Below are 26,285 nucleotides of genomic sequence, written 5' to 3' on the forward strand. Positions count from 1 at the left end.
GTAGAGACGTTCAGGCTGTTTGCTATTGTTCAGGCTGGTCTTGAACTCCTGGCCTCAAGTTATCTGCACGCCTTGGTCTCCCAAAGTGCTGGGATTACAGGCATGAGCCACCACACCTGGCCTTAGAGATTTTTTTTTTTTTTTTTTTTGAGTCAGAGTCTGGCTCTGTCACCCAGGCTGGAATGCAGTGGTGTGATCTCAGCTCACTGCAACCTCCGCCTCCCGGCTCAAGCAATTTTCCTGCCTCAGCCTCCTGAGTAGCTGAGATTACAGCTGTGCGCCACCACGCCCAGCTAATTCTTATATTTTTAGTAGAGATGGGGTTTCACCATGTTGGCCAGGCTAGTCTCGTACTTCCTGACCTCGTGACCTGCCTGCCTTGGCCTCCCAAAGTGCTGGGATTACAGGCGTGAGCCACCGTGCCCGACTAGAGATCATATTTAAATTCAACAAAATATTTCAAGCACAAACTAAAATTTGTATTTTCAAAACAAAACTTACGACACCTCCCAGTTTGCATGTTGTTTCATTTTAAATTTGGACATAAATTAAAACTTCAGGTGGTCACATGGGATGAGGTCATTCTCTTTCTTTGTCATTGCAATCACCATGCTGTCATCATTTATTTCAAATCATTGTTTACTTTAAATTTCTGTTTAAACACAACCATCTGTGATACCACAGAGGGTGGGGATATGATTGTGCCCCAAGTATACTCAAATGATTTCAAGCCATCATGAACTTAACCTTGAAAATCACCTGAGCAGCTGCCTCACCAGTGTCCCGTACTGGGGGCAACCACATTCACTGGGAGTTTCCAGATTAACTCCTATGCAGAATGCGATTTATATTAAAGAATGTCATAAAAATGCACTAATGTGAAGGTTACATCTATCTTATTAAAGTTCAACAATAACCACAGAAACTGTTCAGAACTTAAACCAAAAAAATATGTTTTTGAGGAGTGTTTATCACCAACGATGTTTACTATTGCTCACATATGGTGCTAATAAAAAACAGACGAACTAAATTCAGTAGGTTTTGTTCTTGTTTTTAAGTTCTTCACAGAGAATGTACTCTCTGATTGCTGGCATGCAGGCAGATGTATACCACTGCCAGTAGATACTCTTTTTATTTTGCCATCAAAAGTCACACATTATTTTTAATAGTAATGCTAGCCTGGATTGCTAAGATTTTAAGGTTGCTGGTAGAAATGCAGTCTTTGGGTAGGACAATGTGGCAGAATGTTGGAAGTGCATGTCTTTTGACTTAGGAATTTTGCTTCAAGGATTTTAGTCTAAATAGATGTAGGTATATTCAAAGATTTAGCAAGCTATTCATCGTAGTATCACTTATCATAATGAAAAGTGGAAATAAATTATGGTACATCCATGCATTAGAATATGTAACAGTCATATGAAACAATGTTGTTTAAGAGTATTTAATGCAGCCGGGCATGGTGGCTCACGCCTGTAATCCCAGGACCTTAGGAGGCCGAGGCGGACAGATCATGAGGTCAGGAGCTGGAGACCATCCTGATCAACATGGTGAAACTCTGTCTCTACTAAAAATACAAAAATTAGCTGGGTATGGTGATGCGTGCCTGTAATCCCAGCTACTCTGGAGGCCAGGCAGAGCAAGATTCTGTCTCAAAAAAAAAAAAAGAGGATTTAATGTTATGAAAAATTTATAATATGTTCTTAAGCAAAACAGGTTACAAAATACAATGTCATATGACCCCCTTTTAAAATATATATATATATTTAAATATATATATACACACACACATATATAAAATACATACACACACACATATATATAAAATACATACACACAGATATATGTGTGTGTGTGTGTATATATATATGTAGTATATACCACCTATTTCCCAGCTGGAGTGCAAAATAAGCTTGCACTTTTTAAATATCCAAATTATAATTCTTCCAAACTCCCCTCCTCAAAGATGACAGAAAATCCATTCTTCTTCCAGTTTCCACCCAAGGTCATTCTGGGAAGCGCTGGGGAATGTTTGACCATTTCGCAAACCCAACCTGCTTGCTGTCACTTCCTCTGGCAGTTCTAGCTTGGCTGCAGTACAGTTCTGAAGGCCTGCAGGTCACCTCCGGCTGTCTTGGAGAGTAGCTTTCTTTTCTAGGCCACTTGCTACTTAGCTGCCCTAAACGCGCCTAAATCCCAGCTCAAATGTGTAGCAAATTTTTGCTGAATGCTTGGGGGAATAACACACACTCAAGTACAGCGAACAATTTTGCGTCTAAGGACTTAACATCCCTTTGGTACTCACCTGCCCAAAACTATCCTTCCTCAGGTTCTGTGCTTGGTGCCTGAGAAGCCTCCACAGGGCAGGGACCTCACCAGCCCTCCTCCAGACCCCATGAGATAAGGTAGCCCTTCCCTGGTCCAAGAAGTGACCCTCACGCCTGCTCTGGATGACTGAAAGAGGAAGGATCTATTTCCTTTAGGGGAAAACTTCCCCACCTACCCACCTACCACGTGCATTCAGGCACTCAGGATTTAGTCTGCCATCTCTAACCTAGAACAAGCAAACACAGCAGTTGTCAGCCCAATTCCCGAATCCAGTTGTAAATAACACAACATAAGGAACATCAACAGTCCAACCCAAATTTTTGTTTAGATAAAAACTGTTTCTCTAACGCATGAAGAGCACAGTCAGACTAAAGAACAGCCCCGTTTCTGTTAGTAACTGTGTCAGACTAAACAGCTGTGGTCATGTTTAAGGTGACTTTGCCATTTTCTCTTGGTATTGTAGGTAAGTCATTCACATTTGTGCAATTAAAAGAACCCAGACTGAGGCTTTCCCTGAAAACAATAGAAGTCTGCCTCAAAAGAGAAATGATGCCTGTACCTCCAGAAACTAAATATTGTCGACATATTTGAAATATTATTACTCCAGTTACAAACTTCTGTGTGGAAAGGATCAACCCTTGCAGTCACCCTACCAGATGTACGTGTGTGTGTGTGTGTGCATATATGTGCATGTGTTTTGGATGCATTAAAGACTGGTAGCATGTGCACAAAAACATACCCGGTGGCTAAATCACCGGGATGAGATCGTGGGCAATGTTAATTTTCTTCTATTTGCTTTTCGGAGCTTCTTTTTGCTTGCATTTTAGGATTAGTTTGAAAGTGGAGCAGGCAGAAGCACGCAAGTGAAGTTGAGCCTTAGTGCTTTTTGTCATTTTTAAACCTGTCACATTTTCTCTTCCCTTGATCTTTCTCCTAAAAAGCAAAGCCAAAAATGTCTGATTAATTAAGGTTTTCAGTTAATCGTGCTTTATTATGTATTTTACACATTTTCTAGACAATTGTTCATAAGCTGGCCTGATGCAAAATGGCAGATGGGGCCTGCCTAATCACAGAGAAGAGGCCGATTAAAAGAACAGGATTGAAGAGCCAAGGTGTCCATTTAGAACGATGTGATTTGGAATCTGAAGGGTTTATTTTAAACCCTTCAGATTCATTTTATCAGATAGTGACTGGAAATTAGTGATATTTATTTAAAACTACGCTAGAGTCTGATCCCCCAGGGGCACCTTGATTAACTTGTCTAAAGTTCACTCTGTGGACTCAAATCTCATTTTTTAAAAAATATTAATTTTAAAACTTTAAAGCAATTGTTTTTCTCCGTGCTTGAGCAGTTTCCCATCTGTCAGGTGGCAAATGGGCTGGTGCTTTTTTAAAACATTTTTTAAAATTTCAAATTACCAAAGTAATACATATTCATTGATGAAAATATGATAAATACAGAAGAGACCAAAGAAAAACACTCATCTATAATCTCACCCTGCTGTTCATGAGAAAGCTGCTCATTTGAGATATGTACCTCCAGCCTAATACACACACACACACACACACAGTCCTACACATATACACATACAGACATGCAAATGCATGTACCCAGACAAATTACATATATACAACAATTGGATTGTGCTGGGCACACGACTTTGTAATCTGCATGTTGTTACTTAGCAATGTGGTACAAACATACACCTTTAGATATTCTTATTTAATACATTTTTAATGGCTGCACTGTGTTCCATCATATTGTTGGATGTTTAAATTATTTCTAATTCTTTGCTATCATAATGAAAGCTTCAGTGTGCATTTTTTTGTTTTATATTCCTCATTTCCTTAAAATAATTTCCTGAAGTAGAATTGCTTAAACAAAGGACATGTGTTTTTCCAAAGTTTTTGTTACATATTGACATGTATTCTTCCAGAAAATTTGTACTGATGTACACTTCTTGAAGCCAAATAAAAGAGCACTGGTTTCCCCTACACATATACCACAGCATTGAGTATGCTAATGCTTAAAAGTGTCTTTGGTTAATGGGCTAAAACATTAATATGTTAAGATGTGCTTCTGACTTCACAGGCCTAGACAAGAAATTATAATACTATCAAAGTATGAGGCACTCTCACCTGACAATCTCACTCCCTGATGCTTGAAGCTGCTCCTCACCCTACATCTCACTGTATCACTGTCTGAGCAGCAGCAATTCTGGAAAAACAGCAAAAAAAAAAAAAAAAGATAGATAACAAATATATGTGATATGAATACACATATATATTTAGATTTTGTTAAAATATGTATTTTTATGTACATACACTCATACTCACCTACCCCCAAAATATATAAAAACCATAACCAAAATATTCACATCAATTATCTTTGGTTACTTTTTTTTTTATTGCTTTCCTTTTACTTTTTGATGTTTTCAAATTTTCTACAATGACCATCTATTATTTTTGAAAATATATGCGCTCAAACAATAAATGAGATTTTTGTTTTCTAAACAAAATTCATACTGGTGTTCTAGGTAGTAGCTTAACACCTGCTATTGTTCATCTCTTCTGTCCCCTTTCCTACCCTACATGGCCCTCAGGTTTGGAAACCAGTGTGGGGAATTTGGGGCTCAGTCATTAGAGGACCCAGATACTGGGACCAGCCTGTAATTAGCCATCTGAAGCAAATCTCTGGGCTCCAGTTTCCTAATCTTTGAAATAAGAAATTAGGGATGGCATTGGGTTTCAGCTCAAGTATCATCTCTGCTGTAGTGGTGTGCTGTGTTGAGAATAGTCCAAAACTGAAAACGGAAAGTTGGAGAGACATCTATGATTGACTACTAATGTCTGTCACAGGAATAGGAGCAGAAATCTTCCAGTCCTATGCAACATAGCTGCGGTGCCGTCCTCAGCCATCTCTAATATCCCTTTCCAGTCTTAAATTCGACTTTCTTCTGCCTCCTCATTTATCTTGCCTTTCCATATTTCATTTTCCTCTTTCTAACTGCCTCACTTCTTAAAGGTTATCAGATTTTTTTTTTTTTTTTTTTTTTTTTTTTGAGACAGGGTCTTCTGCTGCTGCCCAGACTGGAGTGCAGTGGCATAACCTCCTGGGCCCAAGTGATCCTCCTGCCTCAGCCTCCCAAGGAGCTGGGACCACAGGTGTGCACCACCAGGCCCAGCCAACTTTTTTATTTTTTGTAGAGATGGGGGTCTCACCTTGTTGCCCAGGCTGGTCTCAAACTCGTGGGCTCAAGCAGTCCTCCCGCCTTGGCCTCCCAGAATGTTGGGATTACAAGCATGAGCCACTGCATCTGGCCAGAAATGTAATTTGGTTCAATAAATATTTGCTCTAGGAAATGTAAAGGTAATTAGGATTTGGTCCTTGCTCCCGAGGAACCCCAAATTTTGGAGGTGCTGAAGTAGGGAATCCAGAGCAGCATTTCACCAGAAGATTTTCTTGGATTGTAAAGGAGGCTCAGCCTAGTGATGGCTACGGGGCTCGTCTGAAGGAAAAGGACAGGGATGCAGGGAGCAGGTGCCTTGGAAAGAAAAGCCACTGTGCAGAGGAGGGAGAGGAGAGTCTGACTGGCCCTGAACTCATCCTTGCAGGCAGCCCAGTTCTGCCTCATCTGTCTCCAGTCACCTGCATGGGATCCCTCAGGGCTGGGCAGCAGGGAGCTGGTTGTGCGTCAGGATGAGCATTTGCCACCTTGCCGGGTCTTTGCTAGTATTAGACAAATGAGGAAGGCAGACAGTTGGGAGGTGGAAACTGGGTAGGTTGGTGGTGGTCACAGGATCCTGTCACTGTGCAACGAGTGGTGTTGAGTTAGACTGCCCTCATCCCAAAGAGCATAGAGCACTGACTCAGGGACAAGAGCTATCAAAAGCCTGCCCAGGCTCCAATCCCAGCATCTCCACTTAATATCCATGTGATCGTGGGCAAATTAATAAGTCTCTTTGCCTCATTTCCTCATTTGTTAAGTGGGAATAATATGATTACTTAACCTCCTAGGGTTTGTATGAGTATTAAATGAGCTAATACATACTCAATACTTATTCCTTGAATGTTGAATGAATAGGTCTATGTCTCCCTGTAGACAAAGTGTGTATACCATGATTCATCTTTGTGACTCTAGCAGCCAAACATACATTGTGCCAGAACTTTCAGCTACAAGCATTTTCTCCGCCTTCCTCTTTTGGGAGAAAGACATGAGCAATAAAATGTGCAGATGTGTGGGATTTGGAAACGAGAGGAAGCTTCCTATGGACTGCCAAAATCAGTAGAACTTCACCTAATCTTGTCTCTTTTAAGGCAACAGTTCTGTGGAGAGCATCATAATTTAGAGGATATGCAGGAACCTCAGCCAACAACACAAACTTCTGGACCGAGCATGATGTTAACATTTTCAATAGCAGGGCTTGTAGGGGGCGGGAAGAAGAGGAGACAAGAAGTCAAGACTCCTAATCTCAGCTCCCCATGAACAGAAGGACCTCTTTATGCTTCTGTTTTTTTCCTCTGTAAAAGTAAGTTGGGGAAAAAGTATAGTTGTTCTTCCAAAAGTAAATATAAAATTACCATATGACCTAGCAATTCCACTCCTAGGGATATACACAAAAGAATTGAAAACTGATACTTAAACAAACATATATACATGCATGTTCATAGCACCACTATTCCCAACAGCCAAAAAGTAGAAACAACCCAAACATCCCTCAGTGGACAAATGGATAAGGAAATTGTGGTATTTTCTTGCAATTGAGTATTATACAGGTATTGAAAGCAATGAAGTATTGATGCATGCTACAACCTGGATGGACCCCAAAAAGATTATGCTAAATGAAAGAAGCATAGGTCACATGGTACATGATTCCAATTATATGAAATGTCCAGAATAGATAAGTTCATAAAGACAAAAAGTGTGTTGGTGGTTGCCATAGGCTGGGGGAGAAAGGAATGGGGACTAACTGCTTACTGGGATAGAGTTTTCTCTTGGGTGATAGAAGTGTTTTGGAACTTGATAGAGGTGGTGGTCACAAAACATTGTGAATATACTAAAGGCCACTAGATTGTTCATGTTAAAATCATTCATTTTATGCTATGTGAATTTCACTTCAACAACAAATAAAAATTTTAAAAAGTAAATTATAGGGTAGGGAGAAAATAGGTTATATACAATTGGAGGGATGTCAAATTTCAGAAATGACTTTCCTTTCACCATGAGACAGTCTCTCCCATGTGGATGATGAGCTTGGATCTTTCTGCCCAGACTCATCCTCTGAAACAAGGTGTCTAAGGATTTAATCTGCCAGACCCCAGGGTGCAGACAGTGGAGCCTCAAGGCTAGTGCAGGAGAAAGGTACCAATGCCCCAGGCCAGACGTTATAGTCTCTTTGCCTTATGGGATTTCCTGGACCCTGTCCCAGTACTTCAGACCCCTGGCCTCAAGAGGTTTTAGTGTCATAGCGTTGTGTGGTCAAGTCCTTTGGCTCAGTCCTAACTTAAGAACATGTTTCGGCCGGGCGCGGTGGCTCAAGCCTGTAATCCCAGCACTTTGGGAGGCCGAGACGGGCGGATCATGAGGTCAGGAGATCGAGACCATCCTGGCTGACACGGTGAAACCCCGTCTCTACTAAAAAAAATACAAAAAACTAGCCGGGCGAGGTGGCGGGCGCCTGTAGTCCCAGATACTCGGGAGGCTGAGGCAGGAGAATGGCGTGAACCTGGGATGTGGAGCTTGCAGTGAGCCGAGATCTGGCCACTGCACTCCAGCCTGGGCGGCAGAGCGAGACTCCGTCTCAAAAAAAAAAAAAAAAAAAAAAAAAGAACATGTTTCACTTCCTCATTAGTTTACAAATTGGGACTTATTTGTAGGTGCACCTGTCAAAAGAAGGTAAAATAAAAATATAATTTAAAATAAAATACAATTATTTATTTCTATAATTTGTTCTATTTTATATAATATTAATAAATGTATTATATTTTATAAGAAATAACATATACTAAAAAGCAAATAAAAACTTCTGTCACATTGTGATCTTCCCACTGGACAGTTTGTATTCATCAGCGTTATTCTCACTGTAGGTCGAGTCACTGCAAAGGTTGTAGGGAGTAGAAGGGGTTTCCGACAAGTAAGAGTTGGCCCCCAAGTGCCTCCCTATCACTCGCTAACTGAAAATTGGTGGAACCATTTCTAACCCCTGGAGCAGTGGGCTCAACCTTAGCACACATGGGAAGCACCCGGGGAGTTTATAAAAATACTAACGTCCAGGTGACTCGAATGCGCAGCCAAGGCTGCGAACCACTGGTCGCAGGCACCTCGGCCACTCTCAGGCTCAGCCTCAGGCTCAGGCAGATGTTTGTCATCATAGAAGGTAAGTGAGGAAGGGACTCTTATTTTGAAAGTGGTCTGTGTGGCCCATCTGTCTGTGTTGCATGGATTCCTAGAGTCCCTCTACAGAGAAGAACTCGTCACATGACTGAGACCGTTTGGGCACATGGTTGCTACATCACTTCGCTCACAGAGCCTTCTATGAATAATGAAAACTGGATGGAAAAAATGGAAATAGTTGTTCTCTTAAAAGGCTGAGAATATAGGGAGAGTTTTAACATTTTGAAACCATCTAAAGCTGATTCTAATACATTACAATGTAAATATCCACCATTGCCCTTCCTTTTAGGGAGTTCTTTTAGAGACTCTGAAATGTAAGTCTGTGCTGTCATCCAAGCTGGCTCTCCAGCTGACTTCTTTTCTAAAACCACTGCCATGGCAAACTTGTGGGGAGGAACACAGGCAGCATGTTGGCGGGGGGTGGCGGGGCAGGTCTCTGGCTGCGGCTCCTCCACCTTGGCCATTGAGGAGACCTGGTGGGGGAAGGAGGGAAGTTCAACCTGGCACATGGGACTTTATTAGGGGAGTGAAAAATGAGGTGCTGTAGGTTACAGATTGTCTGAGTCACAGTAATGTGTTCTGGTCATGGCGCCTCTTAGAAAAGACACAGGACAAATCACACCATGTGCCTGGCTTTCCTGTCCTCCTCTGAAAAATGGGGGAGAAAACGGGGGAGCAGTAGAAATAGATGACACCTGAGGCTTCATTTAGTTCAGATATTCTGAGAAGTGTTAAGTTTGAAAAGTAGGTCACTAACTGGCTGCTGGGAGGGAGAAGAAAGGAGACCGCTATTGAAGGAATAGTGTTCAAGAGGGTATGGACAAGGAACAGAGGAGGTCAGGTGGCACTTAGGGACACAAGGGGGCCTCTGGACAGAAGTGAGCCTGGAAACTTGGCCGGCTCTCTCCCCAGTTTCCCCATCACCTAGAGGCTGCCACTCAGATTGTTAGGCAGAAAATGGCGGCAGGAGCAGCTTCCTCTTCCCGGCTTCCCAGGGACATTGCTGTTGCCATGGTGATGGCTAGGCAGTGTGATGTGTGGCTTTGTGCTGTGACCACCTCCTTCTTTGTTCTCATTCGAACTATAGGCACTACCTCTGGAGCTATAAGAAAGGGCCCAAGTAGGGAATTTCTGTGCTTATTTGACTCACCTCAGGAGCAAATCCCTTTCTCCCCTACCATTGCTTCTACCCTGCAAGGGATTCAGTTTCCTGATTATAAGTTCTGAGGCACTTGGATCCTATTTCTTGAGGGAGGCAGAGACCAAAACCTTTGAAATATGAGACCCACTAAATGAGCACAGAATAAAGTTTGGTCTGTCCCTTTGTTCTGTCTCTGACAGTAGTAGCAAGAGATTCTTTATGGGAAGAACACAGTAGTTGCCTTCGGTGAAGTCAATTTCTAAAGGTTAGGGATGTGAGCCTCTTTGACTTGCCCCGTAATAACTCATTCTGGCTCCATCATTCATGTGAGCTCCTCTAAGCCCTTCTGGAACTTATTTATTCTTTCAGTCTTTATTGGATTCCAAAGGATAGAAGCAACCCCTGAGACTTGTGGTTGAGTTGTGCCCTCATCCATCAGCTGTGGACTCCAATGGTGAAGTAATGTTCTCTGTAGAAAATTCTCTGCTGGGGTTCTTTTCTTGGCTCTGCCACTAGAAAGCTATGACCCTGAGTGAAGTCCTTCAATCTCTCTGAGCCTAGGTTTCCTAGCCTAGAAAACAGAAGCAGGAGCATCTGGCAACCCCTAGCTCATGGGGTGGCTGCATTCTGAAGGCAGGGACTGTACCCCATTCATCATTGCATCCCCAGGGCCTGACATGGTCCCTGGCACATCGCAAAAATTCAGTGAATGGTTGTCAAATAGAATGGATGAAAGCAGACAACATGAAGGGTGAAGCTTCTGAACCAGTTGGAGCTCTGGGTGGCAAGTGAGAAGAACCAACTCAAACTAACTAAAGTGAACACAGGGAGCTTCAAATTCACATGGTTGGGAAGTCCAGGGGCAGAACTGCTCTCAGCCATGGCTAGATTCCAGGGACTCTGGGAAACTACAAGGGCACAAATCATTGGAGCCAAAAAATAATTTTCTTGTTTGAAGTGCATACCTCTTCAGGGACAGTTAGGAACTACATTCACATAAAGACACCTTGGTTTTTAATCCTGCCCTGCTCTTCCAAGGTAATAGAACTTGGGTGAGCTTTTATTTATTTATTTATCTTATTATTTTTATTTTCTAAGCCCTGGCTCTTACCGCTCTAAGACAGGGATAAGAATATTTGCTTTGTGTAGGTTATGCTATGGTTTGAATGTTCATGTCCCCCCAGAATTCATATGTCAAAATCTTTACCCCCAAGGGGATGATATTAGGAGGTAGGGCATTTGGGAGGTGATTAAGCCATGAGGGCAGAGCCCTTAGGAATGGGATTAGTGCCCTTATAAAATACACCTCTGAGAGCTTCTTTGCTCCTTCTACCATGTGGGGATACAGTGAGAAGATGCTGTCTATGAACCAGGAAGCCAGCCCTCACCAAACACCAAACGTGCTGGTACTTTGGTCTTGCACTTCCCAGCCTTCAGAACCATGAGAAATAAATTTCTGTAGTTTAGAAGCTACCCATTCTATGGTATTTTGTTACAGCAGCTGGAATGGACTAAGACAGGTAGCTGTAAAGCTCAAAGTTAAAAATGTGAAAAATTACTAACAGCCCTAAAATGTAATTTTAAAGCAAAGTAAGTGGCATGCGTATTATTATTGTTTTAAGTAAGCATGAAAGCTTAAACTGTTTTGTGGGAAGTCATTTTAGGAAGAGTGCTCAGGACATCTTTATGTCAATCAATTCCTGTGCTGACTTAGATTTAGAATTTATTGAGTCTCTTACATGGATTATCACCTTAGCCTTTACCTCACTCTATGTGATGGGTACTATTCTTAGGTTCTACTCTTAGAGGAGGAAACTGAGGCTTTATGATGTAAGTCTCCAAGGAACACAGTGGGTAGCGGAGGTAGGAGGACTGAAACTCCAGTCTGACTGAAGAGCCTGCGTGTCATGCCTGAGGATGCTGTGCATGTTCTGGAGGTTTTCTCTCCCACCATGGTGTGTCAGTGCAGGATGGGACTCAAAAATTGTAGAGTGCAAGGGCCCCATCTCACCATGGCCCAGTGGAGCCAGGACTTTGCCCCAGCTTTCTGATTTCTGTTCTGCATCTACCAGAGCTTCTAAGAGGAAGCCACAGAAAACTTAACCAAAGGGATGCATGAAAAGAGAGCTCACAGAATTGCTGCAGTTGGCTGGAGAACCAGGCTGGGATCATGCACACAGGAGCAATGCCCCAATCGTGCTGCAAAACTGGTCTGCAGGACACTCCCTCCACCACTACTGAGTACCATATGCAATACTGCCACCAGCACCAGATGCTACTCCTAGCTTCAGGTCACTGTCACTGCCCCCCCCAACCCCAATAACTCCATCTTGCTGCATCTTCTACCATTCTTGCTTCTTTATGTTGCTAACCTTGGATGCAAACTCTGGTTAAGCATATCTGATGGGTAGAGCCTCTCTCATGTGCCCATGTCCTAGCTGCAAGGGAGGCTGGGAAAGCAAGTGTCTGGCAATTTCTGCTTTTAAAGATAGAACCAATGATACCACCCACCAATGCTCAAAAAGGTGGTGAGTTTCCCAAAGCCTGAAAGGGGATTTGATGGCCAATACGAATGTTCTTGAAAGTCTGAATGAGAGTTCCAGGAAATATTAGTTCGCTTTCCCACCTTCACCTCTACCCAGGGAGCCAAAAAACAAATGCAGTCAGTCCCTTTCCTGCTTCCCCCGAGTTGGGGCATGTGTCCTCCTCTGAGTTTTCTGAAGTCTGTTGTTCTCAGCTCAGCTCCAATGTGAGGCGAATCTGCAGAATCTATACTGGGTCTGATTCATGGGCATATGGTGCTGTATCATGTTGTTGTAACATAAATAAAAATATTTTACATGGAAACTTAAGGGAGGGAGGCTTCCAGAGCCCCCACGCTCTGTCAGTTCCCTCAGGCTGTGAAAGAAAGAATGTGTTTGAGATGCAGACCACCTCCGTGGGACACTTGCTGAGGAGGCCACTTCTCCTCACACCTTTCTCCTACCCCAGCCCTGTCCTCCAAGGTAATCGGGCTTGACTTGGAAAGGAAAAGGCATGAGGCTACCTGGATTTCCTACAGAGATTCAGCATTGAGGGGTGAACCTTTTGGAACCCATGAGAAGAGAGAACTGCAAGGACAGAGGAAAGTGTGACTGTCGGTAGGTGGAGGGCTCCTCTCCCATGGCGACATGGTTTAGCTGTATCCCCACCTAAATCTATTTTGAATTGTAGTTCCCATAATCCTCATGTGTCGTGGGAGGGACCAGGTGGAGATGATTGAGTAATGAGGGTGGTTTCCCCTATCCTGTTCTCGTGGTAGTGAATGAGTTCTTACGAAATCTAATGCTTTTATAAGGGGCTTCTCCCTTTGCTGGGCACTTATTCTGTCTCCTGCTGCCCTGTGAACAGGTGCTTTCTATCATGATTGTAAGTTTCCTGAGGCCTCCCCAGCTATGCAGAACCGTGAGTCAATTAAACCTCTTAGCCTCTTTCCTTTATAAATTACCCAGTTTCGGGTATGTTTTTATTAGCAGCATGAGAACAGACTAATACACATGGTCAGCTGGTCTTTGGACTACGTCAGGGCGTGATGGCATAGAGAATTTTCTGCTCTTTAAAGGAGATGAGTTTGTGGCCCACCTCATTTAAAGATTTTAAATAGATTCACTTGTGTGCTATTTACAGCTTGTCAGAGGCCTCCCTCATCTGACGTCCCATTGACTGCTACCACATGGCCAGGTAAGCACCACGACTTGGCATCGTAAATGGGTAAATGCAGCAGAGAGGTGAAACGATAATCCTATCACACGGCTGGTTGATATTGCAAAGACAGAAACCCAGGCTGTCTTGACTCCCAGGCCAGACTTATTCTAAACCAAAGATTTTGAGTCAGGGGAGGCTTAGGCTCCCTCCCATTTTACAATAGAGATAACTATAGCCCAGTTGGTTAAATGACTTGCAGATGTTCCCACAGGTAGGTAGTGCCTGAATGGAGACCAGAACTGATGCAGAGTATGGCTTTAAGAATCAGGGAAACAGGGGCTCAAATTCTGCCTTTACTCCCTTCCCAACCAACCCACCCCTGGAAAATGGGCACAGTTGTATTTATTTAATTTACTTTAACAATTAAATAAAATATTAGGTTGGCGCAAAAGTAATCATTGCCATCACTTTTGCACCAACCTAATAAAAGCGTTAAACTCCCAGAGCACTAGCTAGCACACAGTAGGCATGTGACACATGTTACTTCCTCTCTTCCCATCCATCCTGGACTCCTAGTCCAGGCTCCTGCTGCAGACTCAGATGACTGTCCTGATATTAGTGATGCCACCTGTCCCCTGCCTCGTGGGGTCCGTCCGGTCAGCCCCCTCATTAACCACATTGACTTTGATTAAGTGCCAGCCTGTAATCCTAAAAATGTCACATTATTGAGGACTAATTGTTTCCCCCAGTCGCAACCCAGGAATCCATCCTCAAAACAGCCAGATAACCGAGATTGTCCTCTGGTGTCTTGTGTGTCAAGATTTTATAAGCAGAGATTGCCATCTTTAGTTTTCCCCAACTTCTCATTTTGGGGGATTATTTATGCTCACATCATCCAACTATGTGTCGCCTGCTTTTCCAGGGTGGTAACTTGAATGACTGTCCCTCCTCTTTCCCTCCCACCCTCAATTTTTGGCTCTGTGATATCTCATTATATTCTAAAGAGCTATCTGCAAGGCAGGGCACCGGGATGCAATTAAATCTGCTTCTGTAGCAACACTGCTCTTAAGCAAAATATATTGATCGCCGAAGCTTTGAACCCACTTTAATCAAGTAATCTAAACAGGGCTTAAGCTTCAAAAGCCGAGCGATGTGCCCGGCTTCAAAGCGCTTACTTACACTGAATTAATTTATCCTGGATGTACTAATGCTCCCCACAACCCTGTGAATTATAATGTTAGAGGTTGCAATCAGGGCTCTGATAATATCCCCAAAGCCCGGCTGCTATTGATTGTCATGTAAAAAGCCACAAAGGGGAGTGGGGTGGAGGGAAGGGGAATAAAGGGATTGGGGTGGATAGAACAAGACTGAAGAGTCCCTGTCCACGTGGGGCCAGGCGCCCAGTGCTAGTTTGGGGAATGGGATTGGAAGGAGGTTGGGTCTGCACTCCGAGGTGCTACATTAAGAGGGGGAATTGCTTTAGGAAGCTCCAGCTGTGACTCTGAGGTGGAAGCCAGGGAATGGCTTGTGTGTGGATTGTGGACAGGGAGGGAAATTGGACATCTGTTTCAGAGGCCAAGTTGCCATTCACTCTCCCACTGGTAGCTACCTCTCCCCACATTTACTCAGGCAATCACATCTCCTTGACCTCAATCCCTGGCTTTTGAGTGCAGCCCCTACCGACATTCCACATCTGGAGCTTGTGACCTTATTATTTATTTATTAAACAATTTATTGAGAACTTTCTATGTGCCACACATTATTATTATTGCTTTAAGACAGGGTCTTGCTCTGTCTCCCAGGCTGGACTGCAGTGGTGTGAACATAGCTCCCCGCAAACTTGACCTCCTGGGCTCAAGCGATCCTCCCACTTCAGCCTTCTGAATAGCTGGGACTACAGGCACAAACCATCATGCCTGGCTAATTTTTTATTATTATTATTTTTTGTAGACACAGGGTCTAGCTATGTTGTCCAAGCTGGTCTCAAACTCCTGGGCTCAAGGAATCCTACCACTTTGGCCTCTCAAATGTGTTGGGATTACACGTGTGCACCACCACTCCCAGCCTGTGCCAGGCATTATTCTAGGTTCTGGGAATAGAGTGGTGAACAAGATAGACAAAAGTCATTGGCCTCATGGAATTTATTTTCTACCGGCGTGGGGTGGAGGAAGACTAACACACTGCCTATTTTACTTATTTGTTTAGTTACAGTCTGATGATGGTATCTGCTCTAGAGAAAAATAAGACAGGAGATAGGAATAGGGAATATGTGAGTGTGCGCAGCAGGTGGTATCAGTGTGAGTTCAAATCCAGGGGTCCTCGTTGGGAAGGTGACATTTGTGCAGACATCCAAAGAAGTGGGAAGGAGCCACACAGACCTCTGAGGGAAGATACTCTGGGTAGACGGAAGAGCAATGGCCACGGCCCTGAGGTGAAGCATGCCTGGGCTGTTTGAGGAACAAGAAGGAGGCCCATGTGGCTGAGGCAGAGTAGGCAAGAGGGAGAATAGGATGATGTGAAGCCAGAGAGCATGTAAGCACCAGACAATGGCCAAGGTTAACTGGTGTATTTTGTTTCCTTGGCCACAGTGATGGTTCAGGGATGGGCCAGTGACATGAACCATGAGGGAGATATGGGCTGGGTGATGGGCAGCCATCTTGTCACCACATGGAACCTGAGGAGAAAGTCAAAATGGAGGACAGGGTCGCTGAGGGATGGGTGTCGTGGACTGAGCTCCTGAATCCTACTGAGCCTGAAAACTTTACATTCCTTGGCATTTTCAATTTCTGGGAGCCAGTAAATCCTCTTTTTTCCCTAAACTATTTTGAATTTTTTTCTAAATAAATCTTCAGACCTCAAAAGTCCCACCTCTTGACACTAAGTTCACAGGTGAAACATACCCCCCCAGCATCCGCTTGCTGTCTGTGTCATGCTGGAGGCCCCAGGCTGGCTCTCCTCTCACCTTAGGAGTCGGGGGGGGGTCCTCCCTCTCCCTCTGCCTCTAAAATGCACCTGATGGCAGGGATGGAGGATGGCAGAACTCTGAACTCCTTCTCAAATTCCATTTTTCTGTCTCCCACTCCATCTCCCCCAGATCGTTGGATCCTGTTGGCCCTTTCCTACCTGAAGAAGAGAGAGTACTGGTGTGCTGGATTTTACATATGTTGAGTTTTTATGTATGTCATTGTATTTTTACCATTTTGCAGCTCTAGGAGGTAGGTATTGGCAGCGTTGATGTTTATCATATTACCATGATGGTATATGGCTGGCATCTCATTCTTATGTTGGTAGCCATGCCATACAGGCTGCTTACATTTTTAGAAATGACTTTTGGATATTAGTATACCTTTGTACCCTAGATGCCAGCAGAGGTCCCCTGCCCTTTGAGCTTTAAATTAAATTGATTCAGGCCTGTAATCCCAGCACTTTGGGAGGCTGAGGTGGGCAGATCACTTGAGGTCAGGAGTTCAAGACCAGCCTGGCCAACATGGTGAAACCCTGTCTCTACAAAAAATACAAAAATTTGCCAGGCGTGGTGGTCTGTGCCTCAGGTGACTGAGACACGAGAATCACACAAACCCGGGAGGTGAAGGTTGCAGTGAGCTGAGATCGTGCCACTGCACTCCAGTCTGGGTGACAGACTGAGACTCTGTCTCAAAAACAAGCAAACAAACAAATTAAGTTGATTCCAATGCTGCTGTGTGTGCAATCACAGCCAGCCATGTTTCCTCTAATCTCCTAGGAGATATGTGGGGGGTGGGAGCTTATGTTTTCCCATTGATCTCTGGCTTCAAGCTCCTCTGGCTTCTTGCAAATTCTCTTGCTGTTCCTCTCATGTTGCAGCCTGTTTCTGATCACATCACCCAGGTATGGAGTGCTCCCTCCCCTCCTCACCACTACACAACACATATTATTAACTCAAAGCATTTGTATGTAGAAAACTATACTGAAGGTTTAGAATGTTGAATGGGGATGCTTCACCGCAAAACAAGAAAAGAAATTGAATATCACACATCCCTCTGTTGGCATTTAGTTGGCCATTTCCAACAAGAGGACTCTCTCCCGTGTGGCCTTTCTCCTCCCAATTAAGCCCTCACCCTTCACTTTTCTGGGTCCCCTTTCTTTTCCACCTTTTCATCTCCTCTTTCCCATTTGATTCCCAGTCACTTTTGCAAGATAAAAATGTGAGTTCTCCAGCCCTACTCACCTCTAGGCTTACCTGGAAGCTCATTAGCATGTCTGCTCATCAGGGGCACATTCTCTCCAAGTCCCTCTTTTGAACAGCACAGAGGAGCCAGCACGGCTTTCCACTTTGGTCCTTCCCTTGTTCCAGCCATACCAATCTCTGCTGGGGAAGGTGTGCATTAGTGATATATTCCTCAGTGTTATGAATGATTCCGTAAGTGGCAGAAGTTGCCACAGGAAACCTTGGCTTTAAGAACTAAACTTTTTCTCTATATTACATCCATGTTAACGGGGAGAAAAAGAATGCTTCATGAGGTTAGGTGGATAAGTAATTTGCTCAGTCTAGCACAGCTAGGATCCAGGAGAAGAGGGATTGAATTCAGGTGTGGTGATGGTAAATTTATGCCATTTCCGTGATGGCATCATGAATCCAATAAAAATTGCTTTGCTGTATTTACCAAGATTCACCCACACACATTCACTAAACTCTTACATGAAAGCACCAGGCTGAACAGGTTGTGGTTGGGGGTATGAGGACGGAAAATCAATGGTCCCTTCCTAGAAAGAATCCTTCATCTCACAGGGAGACAAACCAGATGGCCCATAAATTAAAGTGGAAGTTCAGGAAATTCAAGGAAAACAGGATAAAATACTCTGAAAATCTTTTACCTCTCTATTAAGGAAGTAGCAAGGCAGTGATTATGAACTTGGACTCTGGTGACCCTGGGCGAGTTCCTTACTTGCTCTGTACCTCACTTTTTTTTCAGCCGTAGAATGAAGACAATAATAGAACCCTTCTTATAGGGTTGGTGTGATGGTTAAATGAATTAATACATGCAATATACTTAGAACAGCACCTGGTACATAGCAAACACTCAATAAATGTTAGCTATCACTATTAACGTATGGTGTACATGGCCAAAAATGATTTTGCTTGATAAATATTATGATCCCTGATCATCAAGGGAGGAAACTGAAGGACAGAGATGAGACAATGTCCTCCAGGTCACAGAGTCATTTTGCTGCAGAGGGAGGAATAGTAAGCAGGTCTTAGATGCTGGTCCAGCATTTTCCTATTCCTGCATGTTCCAACTGAGAGTTGAGAGTGTACAGGAAAGACTACTGATCACACTTTTTGGTAGAAATGGTGGCTTTGATTTTGAGTGGGCTGTATTCAGGAATGGGTGATAAGGAAGGGTGATGTGATTTTTAAAAAATGTGATAAGGAAGGGTGACGTGATTAAAAAAAAAAAAAAGTAGTCATTCACCAAAATCCATTCTTCTCATTGTCCATGGTGAGGGTTCAGTGGCGGATGCATGCTGAACAGTGGAGGACCAGGTTTCCCAACATTCCTTGTGTCAGGGGCAGCGGCCATATTGAAAAGTTCTCACTTGCATATTGTGAGAAGAGGATGAACCATCCCCAGGATGACATCTTAAGACACAGAGTGTGGTGGGTGCACACCGAGTTCAGTCTGCTGAAGCTGTCGCCAGGCGCAGGTGAAAGGGCTCCTGCACCGTGCCCTGTGCTCCCCACCTGCCTGGCATTGTGCGCAGAGCAGGAAAGCGTGGCTGTTACAAATGCATCCTGATTTGGGGGAGCAGCAGCCAACTACCTTCATATCAGTCTCTCTCTTTAAAAGGTGAGGTGAATCGGTGATTTTCCTGAAAAATTACGGTATCCAGCTAAGATCTGAATGCCATCACCCTACCCAGGGCTCTGCAGTTTTCTCGTGGTGAACCCTTGATGGATTTGTTAGTTGCTTGAGAAATGGCTATGAGCAGATTGAGGTTAGGAAGACAGAATTTTCATCGGTTAAAGAGGAAGAGCTGATTGCTGTTGAAACTCATCGTCTTTGCTGTGCTTCTGTTTTGTGAATTTTTAATCTACTACTTAGTGATCTTCTGGTGCAATTGGCCTGAAGTGAAAACCACAGCCTATGATGGTGAACAGGCCATGCATGAGCCTGTGCTCAAAGTCATGTCTTTGGCTGACACCTACTTGCTTGGGGAATTCCTAGGTAACTGGTTGGACAAATTACGAAGGAAATGGCAGGTGGAGAGAGTCTTCCAGACAGCTCTGTGGTTGCTGCAGCCAGAAGTCGTCTTCATCCTGGAGGATGCCTTTGATGAAGGGAAGTGGAGCACCCCTGAGGCCTGGGCGGATGATGTGGAGCAGTTTCAGAAAATGTTCAGACACCCAAGTCATGTGCAACTGAAGGTAGTTGCTGGAAACCATGACACTGGCTTCCACTGTGAGATGAACACATACGAGATAGAACAGATTGAGAAAGTGCTCATCTCTGAAAGGCTGTTTTCGCTGAATGCCTCTGAAAGGCATTCACTTTGTGATGGTCAACAGCATGGCACTGAAGGAGGACAGCTGTGGCATCTGTTCTGAAGCAGAAGCAGAGCTTATTGAAGTTTCTTACAGACTGAATTGCTCCCGAGAGCGTTATCCTCTGTATTGGAGAAGCGACGCTAACTGTTCTGGGGAAGATGTTGCTCCTCCGGAGGAAAAGAACATCCCATTAAAGGAGAACTATGATGTGCTTTCTTGGGAGGCATCACAAAAGCTGCTGTGTTGGTTCCAGCTACACCTGGATCTCAGCGGCCACATGCACAGCACCTGCGAGGTGCACCACGGGGGACGAATCCCCGAGCTCAGCTTCCCGTCTTTCAGTTGGAGGAACAGAAACAACCCCAGTTTCACTATGGGTAGCATCACACCCACAGACTATGCCCTCTCCAGGTGCCACCTACCACGTGAGGACGTGGTTTTGATCATCTACTGTGGAGCGGTGGGCTTCCTTGTGGTTCTCACACTTACTCGCTTTGAGCTTTTAGCCTCACCTTTTCTTTCTGGTTTGAACCTGCTCAGAAAGCATAAGACAAGGTGAAAAGCAGGCAGCGTTTGCACTTAGTAATAAATATCAAAGCCCAAGAAATGGAACTTTGGACAGAGATCATGTTAGAATCAAGTGGATGATGAGACTAAATATAGGCCATCTCTCTGCACATCACAGACATTCTCAAATACTGAAACGGGTTACTGCAGAATAAATAGTAGATTGTACTGTTCTCATGCTATAAAAATGGAACAGGTACTCTACAACAACAAAAACAACAACAACAAAAGACACAGAGTGGTTCTGCCATGCTCCTTCTCCCCTTCTTGCTGGCTACAGAAATGATCAGATAGATTAGCAGACTCTAAAGTAAGACTCCTCAAACTACCTGTGTTGAAGAACATGATTTCCACCCAACTCCAATTCCCATCTATCATGGACCAAATTTTGGTCTACAACCTGTTCAATGAGCCGAGTCCACTGGTCATGTGCCTGGATGTCATGACAATGTCAAATCGTGGTAAAAGTTTCCAAAAGCGTATTATCCATGTCACAACTCAATTCATGGTGGACTTCTACCAAGCAGTTTGTGGACTGGTACTTGCCTATGGTCCACACTTAAGCAGCACTGCTCCCAGACATGCAGAGACAAGCTGAAAGGTACCAGGGTTCCTGATGGCTGCGTGGGGCAGAGTGATCTGCCAGCCTAGAATGTTCAAATCAGATGCTTACATCTGAGAAAAAGAAACGAAAAACCATATTCTTTACTGTATCTTAATATTGCTTTCTCCAGGAGGTATGCTTTACCCTAATATAGATGGGTCATGCCATGTATTAAAAGGAAGAGTGGACTTTTGAACCAGGCAGAATGACCTTGCTGTAGCCCAAGCTGTAGACACATTGGCTCTACTTGCTGGGACAATGCCACGCCTCCCCAGGACATTCCTGGGTGCTCATGGTGTGCCATACACTGAAGGATGACGCAAGGCCACCGATCCCCTGCCAACGGATCCCTCGCTGGATTCCTTTTCATCTGTAGATTCTTGGTATGTGTGGGAATGATTTGGATCCAAGTAAATTCATGTTCTGAGGCTCAAAGAAAATCAAAGGTGTTGAAGTGCTTTGATCCGAAGGCTAGTAAGCAAAGTTTAGTTCATAAAACAGCTGGTGCTGAGAGAAGATTGAAGTAAGGATTTGAGGACCCCTGTAAGGTCTAAGAGATCCTAGGGGGGCAGTGAGCAGGGCCTACACTTGGAAATTAGACTGATGTGCTTCTGATGCCTAGAGTCACAAATTCCAGCTGAGTGCCTTTGGGTGAGTCACGTGGTGTCTTCTCTGTAAAGGAAGACTGTAATGATGACATTGCAGGAGTGGTATGAAGGTCTCCAAGAAGGTACAGAAAGACCTGCATGCAACTGGGTGGCAGCCAGGGCCCAGCAAGGAACAGATGGCACATTCAAACTGGGTGACTGGAGGAGAGAGAAATTAGGAGACCACTTACAAAGGTGCAGCAGGGATGGGGAGACTCACAAGACACAACGTAGTACCTGGCTGGCAATGGTGCGTAGGGGCGGAGGAGTGGGGGTAGCTGTTATAGCTGTTAGCCTGAAGGGCAAAGGAGAAAACAGTTGTCAGAATCCAGAACCCTCGCTCCATACAGGTAGCATGACGGGGAGGGTCATCCAATAGGAGTGGAGGTTGATGCCAGGAAATACACTGCCAACCCCTGGTGGTATCTCTACAGGGTATGAACTGGAGAATAAACCTGATTTTACTCTCTTCCCACCCTCCTAACTCTGGCTGCTTCTTCCTGCTGTCCAAACTCCAGTGGAAGGCAGAGGATAAGGGGGCCTTTCAGGCAGGCCAGCGTCCCAGGCTCAGAAGAGGACGGAGAAGCAGGAAGGAGAATCCAGGAAGGCCAATGACTTCATCCTCCCAACCCAGCATATAGAAGCTGCTCAACTTACAGGAGCACTTAAAAAGAATTTATAGTCTGGATGTAACTGCAAGTAAGGTCACATGCTTCCTCTGAGGCACCACTTAACTGAAAATTGGACCTTGCGAATGCGAGGCATGCAGGTCTGTTCTCACCTGGAGCAGAGAGGATGAGCAAACGGTTCTCTCTGTGCTGGCCTCTTGCCAGATCCTTTTCCACTTCTTTATTCCTCGTTCTCTGCTGTCCTTGCCTAGGAAACCACCATCTGGCTGCAACCCGCCTAAGGAAAGTATTGGTGAATTGAGGACCTGGGGTACGTCCCCTGCTGCCTTAAGAGATGATTAGTGGCTGCTTGTCGGCAGATGTAGCTCAGTGGCATTTTAATATCCAAATATCCCCCTGCCTCACGAGGGAGGCCACGGACTATTGAAGGTGTTTCACACAGAGAGCCCTGATTGCTGTGGCAATAATTTCCTTCAACAGCCATTAAACCACTTCTGAATGTGTTATTAAAAAAGAAAACCAAGAGAAAAGGGCAGGGGGTGGGTGTGGAGGGGGGCAGACATCCTTCCTATTTCCTGAAAAATATCAGCACTCACAGGGTGAGCTTTAACTAATCAGATGGGATTTTAATATCAGTGTGTTGGCTGCTATGAGTGTGCTGTCAGTCCTGCCCAAGTATCGGCAGAGTCCGGCACCCACTGGGGCGATTTGTGCCTGGGCTGCTCACCAGCATTCTCTGGTCCAAGAGAGATGTTGTCTTAAGTCTTCGAGAGTAAATGAGTCTTCTCAGCTCAGGTCCCTTCCTTGGCAAAACATCCAGTTCTTTAGTCAGGGCCTGTGCCCACCCCCATAAACCACTTACCAAAAGGTGGCTGGAATATATGGGTGTCCCTATCCACTCACTCAGCAAATATATATTGGGGGGGTCTGTATTAGTCCATTCACACTGCTAGTAAAGACATACCCAAGACTAGGTAATTTATAAAGGAAAAAGAGATTTAATGGACTCATAGTTCCACATGGCTGGGGAGGCCTCACAATCATGGTGGAAGGCAAAGGAAGAGCAAAGGCACGTCTTACATCACGGCAGGCAAGAGAGAAGTGCCAAGCAAAGGAGAGGAAAACCGGCCGGGCACAGTGACCCACGCCTGTAATCCCAGCACTTTGGGAGGACGAGGGCGGATCCTGAGGTCAGGAGATCGAAACCATCCTGGCCAACATGGTGAAACCTCGTCTCTACTAAAATACAAAAAATTAGCCGGGTGTGGCGGAGCGCGCCTATGGTCCCAGCTACTCGGGAGGCTGAGGCAGGGGAATTGCTGGAACCTAGGAGGTGGAGATTGCAGTGAGTTGAGATTGCGCCACTGCACTCCAGCCTGGTGACAGAGTGAGACTCTGTCTAATTTTTTAAAAAAGGTGGGGGTAACCCCTTATAAAACCATCAGATCTTATGAGAACTCACTATCACGAGAAGAGCATCATGGGGGTAACCATCCCCATGATTCAATTACCTCCCACCACGTCTCTCCCACAACACGTGGGGATTATGGAAGCTACAATTCAAGATGAGATTTGGGTGGGGACACAGCCAAACCATATCAGGGCCTTTACCAGGCACAGCTAGATGCTTGGGCTGCAATAGGGACGGTCTGCAGAATATCAGTAGTTACGAGGGCTCCAGCAACGGCCAACCAGAACATATGTAAGTCAAGGGGCTGAAACAGGTTCCGCTGGCCCCCAGTGAGCCAGTCACTAACCCTCTCTGTTAGTGGCTGGAGATTTCTGAGGCCTTGCTTAGCACAGTGAGTGTTAATTGGTCTGGAAGTATTTCAGCATTTTACCAGTTGTCGTAGTCATACTGACATGTGCCAACTGAACAAAACATGCCATGTCTCCCCTATGGAGTTTACCTTCTTACGAGCATGGAGAAGTGGTCAGCTTTTTATTTTCCATCCTTGTCGTAGGGATGCTTTTAAAGTCTTACCGAAAAATAGGAAAAGCTCCATTTTCTGTGCTAGGCCTATGTAGGTTGTTTGAAAAATGATGAGACACAGGTTTCAGGCTATCAGGCACAGAGGTGGTTTGGAGCAACTTTTGATCTTCATTTACGGCAAGGCTGTGTGACATTTAACAGTGTCTGCACCCTTTCGGCTTAGAGGTTTTGTCTAGACAGCTGTCACAAGCATGCTCGCTCCCACTCCCAGAGGAATGAGTGAAGAGGGGTTTGCCCACATATAAGGGACCCGGGACAAATGCCCCCAAAGGGAGATGTGTTCTGTCCCCTTTTGATACCTTCTTTAGCGAGGCAAAATGATGGCTATGATGATACCCCACCACCACTTCCTGACATCATCTGCCCCATAGAGGGGCTGGCTTTCCCTGACGGATCTCTCCCTGGATAGGAAGTTCATTCTCACAGCCACACGCAGAGCCTGATGGATTCTCACTTCAGAATAATGGTCACAGATTATGAGATCAGTTTTGTCCCTGGAAAGGAAGAACTGTCAAACAGTTTCTGTTAACATCCCTGGTCCATAAAAGGAGGTTTGCAAGCACTTTTTAGAGGTATCACTTGCTAATCAAACCTGGATTTCTAGGTTATTCTCTGTTCTGAGAATTGCTAATGCTACCAAGAAGGCAAAAATGTGGAGAAAATACGGGATGGAGTGGAGAAAACAGTGACCATTTATAAAGAGAGAGGCAGCAGCATTATTTTTCTTAAAAATTACCAAAGGGGAGAATGGATGCCACTGATGTTCTTCTGAGTTACTCTTGGATCAGATCTACCAGAAGTGTTCTTAAAATCTGTGTGTGACAACATGCTAGTAAAGAGGAAAGCAAGGGAGCTGTGGGCAAGACCACCAAATAAGAACAGCTCCAGCCTGCAGCTCCCAGCGAGATCCATGCAGAAAGTGGGTCATTTCTGCATTTCCAACTGAGGTACTGGCTCGTATCATTGAGACTGGTTAGACAGTGAGTGTAGCCCACAGATGGAGAGTCAAAGCAGGGTGGGGTGTTGCCTCACCTGGGAACTGCAAAGGGTCAGGAACTCCCTCCCCTAGCCAAGGGGAGCCGTGAGGAAATGTGCCGTGAGGCACAATGCCTTCCGGCCCAGATACTACACTTTTCCCACAGTCTTCACAACCCGTATACCAGGAGATTCCCTGGGGTGCCTATGCCACCAGGGCCCTGGGTTTCAAGCACAAAACTGGGCAGCCAGTTGGGCAGACACCAAGCTAGCTGCAGGAATTTTGTTTTGTTTTGTTTTGTTTTGTTTTGTTTTTTTCATAGCCCAGTGGTGCCTGGAATGCCAGTGAGACAGAACAGTTCACTCCCCTGGAAAGGGGACTAAAGCCAGGGAGCCAAGTGGTCTAGCTCAGCAGATCCCACACCACGGAGCTCAGCAAGCTACGATCCACTGGCTTGAAATTCTCTCTGCCAGCACAGCAGTCTGAAGTTGACCTGGGATACTAGAGCTTGGTGGGGGGAGGGGTGTTTGCCATTACTGAGGCTTGACTAGGCGGTTTTCCCCTCACAGTATAAACAAAGCCACTGGGAAGTTCAAACTGGGCTGAGCCCAATTCAGCTGGGCAAAGCTGCTGTAGCCAGACTGCCTCTCTAGAATCCTCCTCTCTGGTAAGGGCATCTCTGAAAGAAAGGCAGCAGTCCCAGTCGGGCTCATAGATCAGACTCCCATCTCCCTGGGACAGAGCAGCTGAGGGAAGGGGCGGCTGTGGGCACAGCTTCAGCAGACTTAAACATTCCTG

At 44.9% G+C, this 26,285-nt stretch overlaps 1 long non-coding RNA gene and 1 pseudogene across 1 annotated transcript in view; both read left to right on the plus strand.

Moving 5' to 3' along the window:
• The first annotated feature begins 9,850 nt into the window (after positions 1–9,850).
• LOC105467572 (uncharacterized) overlaps positions 9,851–26,285 on the plus strand; it is a 29,575-nt gene continuing 13,140 nt past the window's right edge. The window contains exons 1-4 of the long non-coding RNA XR_978970.2: positions 9,851–10,899; positions 12,853–13,001; positions 13,528–13,581; positions 16,640–16,688. This is a non-coding gene — a long non-coding RNA (uncharacterized lncRNA). The remainder of the gene's footprint in view (positions 10,900–12,852; positions 13,002–13,527; positions 13,582–16,639; positions 16,689–26,285) is intronic.
• On the plus strand, positions 19,373–20,630 carry LOC105467573 (metallophosphoesterase 1-like; annotated as a pseudogene).

This window comes from Macaca nemestrina, chromosome 7 (assembly GCF_043159975.1).
Source record: "Macaca nemestrina isolate mMacNem1 chromosome 7, mMacNem.hap1, whole genome shotgun sequence".
In the NCBI taxonomy this organism is placed as follows: Eukaryota; Metazoa; Chordata; class Mammalia; order Primates; family Cercopithecidae; genus Macaca; species Macaca nemestrina.